The following is an 11,654-nucleotide window of genomic DNA, read 5'->3' as shown; positions in this document are numbered from 1 at the left end:
CAAGCTAGTCATACTACCCTCTTGGAATCCTTGAATAAGGTCGTTAACATTCACATCAGCCTGAAGAATGACGTGGATGCACTAACAAAGCATGTGGTTGAATTGGAATCCAAAATTGAATTGGCGCCTTCAGCACAGTCCTCGTAAGCCCCTAACTTAGAAATATCTAGAATGCAAGACAAAATTGATGATTTGGAAAACCGATCTAGGCGGTCAAATGTTCTTTTTTACGGCATCGAAGATGCAGACGATGAAACGTGGCCTGCTTCGGAGCAACTCATAGGTGAATTTTGTTCGATTAAGCTTGGTGTGGTGCCAATTTCGATCTTGAGAGCACATCGTTTGGGTCGTTCTTCGACACTATCATTGCTAACTTCTATAATGATAAAGAAGTAGAATTGGTGATGAGGAACGGTTCCAAGCTGAAGGACACAGATTACAGTATCTCTCGTGATTACTCTGAGGCGTCCGACAAAAGCGCCGTAATCTCTGGCAGTACGCCAAATATGTAAAAAAAGGAAGGTGACAGCATTCGTCTCGCTTTTGATAAGCTGCACATCAATAATGACGTCTATGTGTGGGAAACTCAGGCTACCCGCGTAGTGTGCGTTTTCCACGGAAGAGTGACGTTTTTCTTTTATCCTAGATAAAGCACCAGCTTTCCATTCTTCACAAAGATCATCATGTAAAACCAATAAAACCATTGCTTTTCTTTACACTAACATCAGAAGTTTTGTATTGAGGGTTTTTGAAATATCTTTGCTGATCGACTCATGCTCCGCATCAGTAATAGCACTAACTTAAAGGTATGGCTCACTGACTTAGTTCCTGATAACCCCATTTTTGTCACCGAAACACGTTTTAGTATCTTTCGAAATGACAGACAAAATAATAGAGGAGGTGGTGTACTTTTGGTGGTAAAAGGCGATTTGTTCGCTGCGCCTGTGATGGTTAGTTCTCTTCTTGAATGTGTGTGGGTTCCTTTAAAGTTCTTTTCAATCGATGTAATCATTGGTGCTATCTACCGTCCTGCTAATATGACTGTTTGCTTTTCTGCTGAATTTAATCGAATACTGTGTGAAATTTGTACGCGTTTCCCTAACTCTACACTGCTCATATTTGGAGACTTCAACTCCCTAACATAAACTGGTTTACACAATCCGTCACAGCGAGTGAAACTGAAGCTCATATGTTTCTTCAATCATGTCTTGATTTTTCGCTGTCGCAACTTATCACCAATCCCACAAGTCGCACATCGAGCACTGCCAGCATTATTGTTTTATTACTAACAAATATACCTGATATTTCTTCGGACATAATTAGAAAGCATTTGAGATCACGACGTAATAACAGGACGCATTACCGGTTCCTTTAACGTAAAGAAAACTACTGCTAAACAAATCAGATGTTAAAATAGAGTTAATTATGAAAGAATTAAATCTGAATTAGATTATTTCGCGGTCCAGTTCAAAAATCAATATTTATTGCGCACTGTTGAGCAAAATTGGGATTTATTCAAAACTACCCTTACTAACCTTATCGACAACTTTGTGCCTCTTATGTCTGTTAGATGTAGCAGCAATACATCATCATCATCAGCCTGACTATACCCGCTGCAGGGAAAAGGCCTCTCCCATATTTCTCCACTTAACCCGGTTCTGTGCTAGCTGTATCCACTTGACCTCTGCGAACTTCTTAATCTCATCCGCCCACCTAACTTTCTGCCGCCCCCTGCTACGCTTTCCTTCCCTTGGAATCCAGTTTGTTACCCTAAGCGACCATCGGTTATCCTCTCTTCGCACTACATGTCCTGCCCATGCCCATTTCTTCTTCTTAATTTCCACTAGAATGTCGGTAACTTGAGTTATTTCTCTGACCCACTCTGCACACTTCCTATCTTTTAATGTTACCCCTACCATTTTTCGTTCCATAGCCCTCTGGGTTGTCCTCAACTTAAGTAGAACTCTCTTGGTTAGCCTCCACGTTTCAGCCCCATAGGTGAATACAGGTAAGATGCAACTGTTATATACTTTCCTCTTGAGCGATACCGGTAAGCAATACGCCGCGGTTTAATCACAAGCTGCGGCGTATGAATAACAAAAAAAAAGCGACTTTAGCGGCAGGCCAAAAATAAATGGTAGTTTAGGCACGTGAGAAAAATATAAGAAATGCGACAGAGAATACCAGTTATTATTAAAATCCACTCGAAGTCAGTTTATCAATCAGGACTTGTCCTCTCTGTTAACCAACAACCCTCGTAAATTTTTGCGCCTCATAAATCCTAGCTTTCATCCTGACATTTTACTTTCCGACAGTAACGGCGTCATAATCAATGTATCCGATTCTGCTCAGGTTCTTAACGTTACCTTCTCATCAGTTTTTACTAACGAAGACATTAGCTCATCTCCTATTTTAAATACATTTCATAACATATGCATGCCTGACATAGTTATTAACGGAGCAGGTATTTCAGCTTTATTAAAGAATCTCAAAATTACAAGTAGCTGGGATCACCTTGGCTTTAACAATAAGATACAAAAAAATACATCCTGAAGCATCTCCGCTATCTTGTCCTGTTTATTCTTGCAGTCGTTATCGAACAGACTAATTCCTAATGACTGGCGTGTAGCAAAGGTTATACCTATATTCAAATCTGGTGAACGTTCCTACCTAACTATCGACCCATCTCGTTAACCAGCAACTTTTGCAAACTTCTAGAGCATATCATTCATAGCTAAGTCATTAACTACCTCGAAGACCATAACATTATTGTCAAACATCAGCACGGCTTTTGCAAGGGTTTTTCATGTGACACTCAACTAGCTGGCTTTGTTATTGACTTACAATAATCACTTTACGCATGCAGTTTTTCTGGATTTTTCAAAAGCATTCGATCTGGTCCCTCATCACAGACTTTTACTAAAACTAGCACAGCTTCACATCCACCCTAATGTGCTCGCCTGGATTAAGGACTTTCTTTCTTCTAGATCGCAGTATACCTCAGTTAATAATTTAACTCTTCTTCGACGTATGTGACATCTGCTGTACCCCAAGGAAGCGGGCTTGGTCCTTTGCTTTTTCTAATCTATATTAATGATTTATCTGCCTGTGTAACATCTAGAGTCCGTCTTTTCGCAGATGACTGCGTAATTTACCGTAACAATAATAATGAGAGTGACCGCCAATTCCTACAATCTGATCTGAACGCAGTAAGCTCATGGCGCTCAACCTGGTTAATGACTTTAAATGTTTCTAAAACTAAACAGATATCTTTCACTCGTCGTACAGCTCCCATTTCAACCACTTACATGCTAAATGACAATGCTGTTCAACTAACAAACACTTACAAATACCTTGGCATGCACCTTCAGTTTGATCTAACATGGCACCACCATATCGACCTCACCTTAGCTGCTGCTAACCGTTCACTTCGTCTTCTTAAACGTACTCTCAAACACGCTCCTATCCACGTTACAGAACTTGCTTATATCGCTCTAATACGCCCTAAAATTGAATATCCGCGGCTATTTGGGACCCTGATCAAGCCTATGTTATCACCAACATCGAATCCTTGCAGAACCGTGCTGTGCGTTTTATTTTTTCAAACCACTCACCTTTAACAAGCGTCACATCATTAAAACAACGTGCTGAACTGCAAGACTTCTCATGTCGTCGTAAACACGCTCGGTTAACACTTTTCCATAAGCTTTATATCACCATCCACTACTGCGCAGTGATTTGTTTCAGTCACCTGATGTCATTTTTTCACGAATTGATCATGCCCTCAAAGTTAAACGCGCCAAGTGTCATTTATCATCTCATGCCAATTCATTCATACCTCGCACTATCATTGAATGGATAACTTGCCATCGCACATCGCTACAGAAACTAACATAAAAAAATTCCAAGAGCTACTTCGCTGTGACGGAAATGTGTAGAATATCTTGCTGTTGTTTTTCTTGCCTCTTTTGAAGTCATATTCAATGTTTCATATTGTAATTGTTGCTAATTGCATATCCCCCCTATGTAATACCCAATTTGGAGGGCCTTTAGGGTAACCTGAATAAATAAATAAAGTTTTTTCTCCCTCTGCGTCGCGATGCATGCATAGTGGAGGTGGTGAAAACTATTACTGCCAAAAAATGTGGATGGGGGCAAACCCCACTCATTTACACGGCACGAAGCAGCCTTTAGGAGGCCGCCCTTACAGAGCAAAAGACAGCCATTGCGGGGCTATTCGATTCAGGGGGTTGGTGATGACCAAGCACTGCTCTGTAACAATGGAGCGGGCCAGGAGAGTCTCCCAGTATGACTCCGCTGTGGTTGGGGATAGAGGATGTGAGAAGGTAGGGCATGTGAGGAGGACGTGAAGAAAGTCTCCCGGTTTCCCGCAAAGCTTACAGGAGGGCATGAACTGATCTGAGTATCGGGCATGAAGGCGAATAGGGTAGGGAGCAGTACGTGTCTGGAGTGCGCCAGTGGGAGGCCTCAGTTAGGGTCAGGGAGCGAGCCGGCAGTGCATAACACGCCGACTATCTCGGTAATAGGTAAGGATATCTGTGAAGGTAAGCAGACGAAGGGCGTCCAGCTCCTGCCCGGAACGTGAGACCTCGGGCGAGGGAGTGGACCTCCTCGTTACTAGGGAGCCCTGCGTGTGCTGGGGTCCAGATGAGGTTGCAGGGTTTGTAGGATGCCAAGAGCGTATAAGCCGAGGCTCGGTGCGGGATACCAGGCCATTGGCGAAATTTGATAGTGCTGATTTTAATTCGGAGAGAATTTTGGTAACAGAGGTGGAGATGAAGCGAGCTCAACGGCTGCCTCCTCTGCAATTTCGGAGGGGTCTGTGGTGATAGAACTTAATGCGAGTAATCGGGCCTGGTTGTTAGCAACGGCGAGGGCCATGCGTGAACCCGACGAACACTCTGCCACGTCCACGTAGGCTACTTCGCAACTGTCGCCGTACTCTTTGTGCAGCGCTTTGGCTCGGGCTACCCTGCGTTCTGTCGTGCTCGGGGTGCATGTGCTTTGAAGAGCAAGTCGTAAGCAAACATTTTGAAATGATTTATACTCCGACGTCCGCGCACGCGCTGGATGGTCTGCGCCATATGGAAAAAGAAAAAGAAGACGAGGAAACTGCACAGAAAGCGCAGAACGATATATGAGAACCATTGCGATACCACAGGGAAAAAGAAAGTGAACGAAAAAAATAGTTAACTATGTCTGACCCCGGAAAATTTAAAAAGCACTTATGTATGCATTTATCACTATAGTATTGTTCGAAATATTGCATCAGTCTCAGTTGTTTCTATTGTTGTTTTCGGATGTACCACTGTTTCAGTTATATCTGTTTTTCATTTTTTTACATGTTCGCGTTTCGTTCATTGCATTTTCTGTAATCGTGTTCGGTTTCATTTTTACCCTGTTTTGAGTCTACATTATACTCCTTTCATGTACTTTCTGTGTACCGCGTCCGATGTACCGTTCTACTGGATTATTATTTCTGTATGTTCATTTTTTATATGCCTCTCTCACCCAATGCTTTTCGAGGCCTATGAGGCACAAATAAGTAAAATAAAGTATGTGCCAGTTGATGACCTTACACGCACCCAGCTGATTCAAATGAGTCGTGTGACTCCAGGGACTTGTATGCCTGGACGGTCTCTGCAGTCAAGCGACTCAGAGAAAACATCAAATAGTCTAAAATTTTTGCCATGCCCAACGGTGGCAGAGGGTCCACGTCAGTCCGGATGACTTCATAATGTGTTTCAGGCATAGCAAATGGTTGCGGGTGCATAACGCCATCAATGTCGAGCTTTTCATTGTAGCGCTGTTTATCCTATTCCGGCAAGCCTTTCAGGTAGTCCGACATTGCTGCAGCGCACACCAAATTCCCATCCAAGTACTGTAAGTCTGACGATTTACGGGGCTGTTCAAAGCACGATAAACTGACAGCACACTGTCGGGTTGAGTTTGAAGGGTATGAAAATGTGGTGCTGGCTGGCCGGCGCTATACACTTGTCCCTCAGTTTCCTGGGCGCCGGGTCGGACCACCACCGGTGCAGTCGCTAGCAGGCGCGATCTCCGGAGCTGTGGGTATCGCTATCTGTGTCGTCGTCTGCTACAGTGCGTGATTCTAGTTCCGTCCATATTTCTGTATGGCGTTTGACAATTGTTTTTTAAATATAATTCTATCCAACATGTATCACTTGAGCAACAGTATTATCAAACTAATTTACCCCATGCGTCAGCATATCAGACGGTAAACAAAACTTCGCGTTCGATACATGAGCCTTTTGCGGGTCTCCGGATTCACAACATAGATTATTCGGGGAGTTTTAAAAGTATACTGTCTCCGCATTGACACGGCATACTTTGTCACACACTTCTTCAAAGCGCTGGCCAACGTTTAATGACCGGTCACCACTTCTGGTGCTCTTCAAAGCGAGAAAAAAGTTGCGGTAAGTTGTGTTTACATGTGAGCCTATATGTCACCCTCCCAACTTGCACCCCCATACGTTTCGCAGCGTTTTAAAAAACTTTGCCTCAGTAATTAGATTTCATACTTCAAGATCCGTTATAAGATAGTCACGGTTACTCTGCACCGAATAACGACATCATACATACCCCGTGAAATGAGAAAATTGCTTCGAAACCTTTCGGTTCCATTTATTCCTAAGAGCGCTAACCCTAATTTTCACCCCAGTCGGCGGCGCCGCCACGAACGCACCCTTTGTTTGTAAACACGGTGTTGGTGTGTGTATAGTGTGTATGAAAAACTTTATTGCAGGGAACAAGCTTGAAGTAGCCGAGGAAACCTCTCGCAATCAATAGGTGGGCTCCTCATTACAATAGCCCATTGGTGACTGCCGCGGATCGGGCTCGGTGGACCAGGGCCTGGCTCGCCAGGTCGGAGCAGCCTAGCAGAGCTGCCTCCCAGTTCTCCCAGGTGGGGTCAGGTTCGCCGGCGAGGTTAAGGGTTGATTTGCATACCCATGCCATGTAGAAGATGTCCGAAGACTTCTCCTCACAGTGCGAGCATGCTCCTGTACAGGCAGGATCAAAGTGTTTTAAAACTGCCGGGTACAGCAGCGTTTTGGTGTAAAGACGGGGAAGTGTACGTTCCTCCACCTTTGTAAGGCCCTTACAAGGCTTGTGATAAATTGAATGGCCGAATTGGCTAACTCAGTAATTTCTCGAAAAGTGAGGGCCGGATCGGGTTTGGGATCCGTATCAAAAGGGTCTGAAGGCGTTGCCCGGAGCGTGAGCGCGCGGGCGTCGGCGTCTCTCGTTTCATTGCCTTCGAGGGCCATGTTAGCTGGAGCCCATACAATCGTTCGAGACGCCGGCGCCCCGAGGTAGTCACTGTTTTGAAGGATGCGGTGCGCAAAGAGAGGAATGTACCCCTGTTTAATATTTCTGCAGGCCCCTGTCGAGTCGGTGACGATGAGTCACCAGTCCTGGTCTGCGGCGGCTAGAGCGCTGGCAACCTCTTCCGCATGCGTTATGTCTTGGGCTCGGAACGTTAGGTGATTCTCGACTACTGCGTCCGTGTACCCCCCTCCCCCCCCCCCCCCCCATGGTGAGGGCTGGAGGCGTCCACGTAGAAGATTCCGTGTTTGATTCCATAGTTACAAGCCAGTGGAGGCCCGCGAAAGGCGCCTCCCACTGTGGTCGTTACGTGTCATGTTGGCCGGAAGAGGGCGTACGTGCAGAGCGTATCTCCAGATTTCAGGATTGCGTATGCGCTCTACCGTAAGTGTTCGGTGGTGGATAAGTAGTCGGGCTAATAGGCGGTGTCCCGACGGCGTTTTTGAAAGCCTTGCGTATTGATTCGTCAAATGCTCCTCCCGGAGCTCCACGATGTGTTAACCATTCCCAGGCCCATGAAACGCTGGTTGGATGTGTTGATCGGGAGATCGAGGGCACGCTTGTACATCTTTCTGAGTTTCACTTCGAGGGCGTTTTCGTCAAACCTACGCAGGTGGAGGTAAGGAATCGAGTAGAGGACTCGACAGGTCCCGAATGCATGCGCCAGCCTCGAAGTGTGTATGCACCGTAACCCCCTGCGTTTGTTGGAAACCCGGGAGACCATCCGGCCCACCTGGTCCCCCACCTGGTCCCCCACCTTTCGCAGTTTTGCTAGTGGTGTATCAGCCGACCGATGTTTGTGGATAAGAAGACCAAGTACTTTAATCTCATCATTTTCGGGTATAGGGCTGCTGGCCGGGGATTGTTTCATTTTGGTGGCGCACTTAGGCGACGGGTGAATGTGCACAAATTTGGATTTGAACGGTGAGTATTGAAGGGCGCAGCGGTCGGCGTAAGCGTCCACGATCTCCGCCGCTTGCTGCAATGTGTCCAACCTATCCGTGTTTGGCCCAAATAGTTATGTCGTCGGCGTACATCGCGTGCTGGATGCCTTCGACTTTCGCCAGCTGAGCGGGGGTTTCATCATGTCCAGATTGAAAAGTAACGGTGAGAGGACCGCGCACTGTGGGGCTCCTCTCGTTCCCAGTTTATATGAGCCGCGTTCTTAGTCTTATATTCGGATGAAATATTGTCGATCCGAGAGAACTTGCTAACTATTCTGAAATGTGTTATGTCCACAGTTCGCCTGGGAGAGATGTTGCAGAATGATTTCGTGTGTGACATTGTCGAAAGCCCCCTTGAAGTCAAGGGCAAGTACTGCCTTATCGTTGAAAGAATATTCGACAGGGTTCAGAATATTCGGTCGAGTTGAAGCAAAACATCTTGAGCGCGCCTCTGCGGGCGGAAACCGAACATGGTGTCCGCAAATGTATGTTCATTTTGCAGAATCCCAGACAAGCCTGTCCGGCACCATGGTCTTCATCAGCTTTCCCGCACTAGACGTGAGGGCGATGTGGCGGAGGTTGTCTGTGTTTATGGCCTTGCCGGCTTTCGGAAGGATTTACCAGGGTGGACTTCCATTCAGTTAGTAGAGTTGCCTCATCAAGCCAGATTGAGTTGATGAAAGTGAGGACTGTTTTGTAGGCGGGGTCAGGAAGACTGGCAAGCAGATTCACAGTTATGTCCCTGCCCGGTGCCTGTTTCTCGTTTCATTTTAGCCATGGCCCCCTTCAGGACGGTCAGCTGGAACAGTTAATCCAGATCCACGTTCACTGAACCTGCATACGAGTACGCGTGTCCTCCGGGTTCCTGCTTAGTGCAAAGATACCGGCCGCGCAGTTTTCATGCTAACTTTGATGTATTTCTATCGAAGATATCAAAAGCTCGTTGGAGATGTCTTTGTGTTTTGAGTAGCGCGGGTTTGAGTCGGGCCAATTAGGACGCGGAAAAGGCGCCACGTGCAACAAAGATGTTTGTCTGGCAGCCGTGTTGCAGCGATCTACCCAGTTAGAGTCTGCGAGAAATTGGACCGCGTACTCTACCGCTCGCTGGGTGAGCTCGGCGATTCAAATTTTACCTTTCTGTAACGTTTTTGGCGGGGCATATGCGAACGAGGCTGTGCTGCACCTCCCAGAGGTGCAGAAGTTGGTTGTCCACCTCCGGAATGGCCTCCGAGAGCTGAATTTGTTTCCGCCGACTGAAGATGTGTAACGAATCCTTGTGCCCACGCGTGGTATCTGTGTTCGTGGATAGAGGACGAATTGATGTAGCTTTCCCGGAACTTATTCCAGTTGGGGAGCCGAGCTTGTGTACGTACCCCCAGAGTGTATAGAAGCGGGGACGCAAGCTAGCGGAACTCGCGTTCGCGCTAGGCCTGACTCTTCACATTGACGCTGCATATCCAACGCAGATGGATAATTCAGTGACCCGGGATGCATGTTCGGATCTCACCTTTACCAAAAACGTTGTACACACAGAATGGATCAACACCGAGGAAACCCTCGGTAGTGACCACTGCTTTATCAATACCACCGTAAAGACTAAACCGTTGGCAAGACCCCACACACAAGCTCGGCTCCCCAACTGGAATAGAATTTGTTCCGGCAAAGCTACATCAATTCGGCTTCTATCTATGAACGAGGATACCACGTGTGGGCACAAGGATTGGTCACACCCCTTCATTCGGCGGAAAGAAATTCAGCTCTCGGAGGCCACTCCGGAGGTGGACAACCACCTTCTGCATCTCTGGGAGTTGCGGCACAGCCTCGTCCGCAGATGGCGCCGCCAAAAACGTTCCGGCTTTTCTTCACGCACGTACCCCAGAGTGTAAATACCCGCCAGGGGCCGAAAGGAGTGTGGAAGCTAATCATATGAGCTCTAAAAAAACCAAGGACTGAGGCAAACTTCGACCTACAGCAAGCTCACGACTCGCTAGAATCGATTGCGAAGTCCTTCCGGACTCCACGAATACCAGGATACGGCAAGTGGCTTGATTTTGGGCACTTTTTCATAAATTGTGTCTCTAGAACTCCGGTGGCCGCGGTAACCCTAACGCCGCCGCCGGCAGCCACCATTGGACGACTGCGGTCGCTTGGGCCCCCGCCCGGCCGTGCCTCTCCCTGGGATTAATATCGCCGAAGTGGATGGCGAGGACATCTCACCGGAAGAGCTAGGAACGCGCCGGAATGGGCGCGAGCCCACAGAAAGCGAGGAAGTAAGCACGTCAGCGGAGACAACCAAGGAAGCCAAGATGGAGATGGACCAGGCAGGGCGAAAACCAAGAAGGCTCTTTGAGTCGGGAAGAAGTTGGCAGAACGCTCGGTGACGTCACAAAAGCTGCGTTCGCCTGCAGCAGACAATATAATCGTTGTTCGCCCGAAAGGTGGACTACATCTCGGGCTCCTTAGAGGAGCGCAAATTCTAGGCCATATGCAACACCGCTGCGCTCAGGGCTGAAGAAATGCAAGCGGACACCATTTGCAAGAATGAGAAGTAAAACACCATTCTGGTTAACTCTACCAGTATAAAAAGAGCAGACCGCCAATTGCTGATCCAGGAAATTAAGGTCGAAAAAAAGAGCTACAAAGTGTCAGCGTAGCTCACGGTTCCAGAGAACTGCGGAAAATCGGTCATCCACGGCGTTCAATTAGACCACAGCCAGGAAGAAATCGAAAGACGCTTTCAACACGACAGAAACCCAGAGATTATCGGCGCTAGACGCATGGGCAAGACGGAATCCGTAATAGTACTTTTTGCGACGGAGAGGGTGCCACGGTACGTGATTTACTCGTGCGTACCGCACCGCTGCGTGCCATACAAAACGAAGTATGAAGTCTAACGTATCTGCGGAAGCTTGGGCCACCAAGCTGACGTTTGTAGATATCCTAGCAACCCAGCATGTGCAGGATGTGGCCTACAGGACCCTCTTGTTACGTTTCTGGGTGTTTCGACGAACGACGAGCAAGCGGCCACACTGAAGCTTGTCAGGAATGCCTTTATTCCATCTCGGCAGCCGGGCAGGAAAGAGCGACGCAACGCTGGGACGAGGCGCTTATATTGCCCCCGATATCGGGGCTTATCATACGCGTCATCATGAACAAGACGGAACGATACGTTCCGCGTGAAAGAGGGTGTTATCAGCCGAAGAACGTAACAACTCCTCCCCCTTTTAGGATGGCATCAGGCACATTGAATGAGTTTTCACTCCACTGTTGTACACAGCCGTGAACTAACCGACATTCGCAAGTCAACCATAGTGAGGTCCTTGAATAACACCGCTGATCCAT

The 11,654-nt window shown here is 47.3% G+C and overlaps 1 pseudogene; it reads right to left on the bottom strand.

Moving 5' to 3' along the window:
• Nucleotides 1–6,843: 6,843 nt before the first annotated feature.
• LOC146194005 (uncharacterized) lies at nucleotides 6,844–8,092 on the bottom strand (annotated as a pseudogene).
• Between the last annotated feature and the right edge of the window lie 3,562 nt (nucleotides 8,093–11,654).

This window comes from Amblyomma maculatum, chromosome 4 (assembly GCF_055883805.1).
Source record: "Amblyomma maculatum isolate TAMU_Amacu chromosome 4, ASM5588380v1, whole genome shotgun sequence".
Lineage (NCBI taxonomy): Eukaryota > Metazoa > Arthropoda > Arachnida > Ixodida > Ixodidae > Amblyomma > Amblyomma maculatum.
Note: the sequence above shows the minus strand (reverse complement) of the source record. Positions and strands in the feature narration are given on the sequence as shown.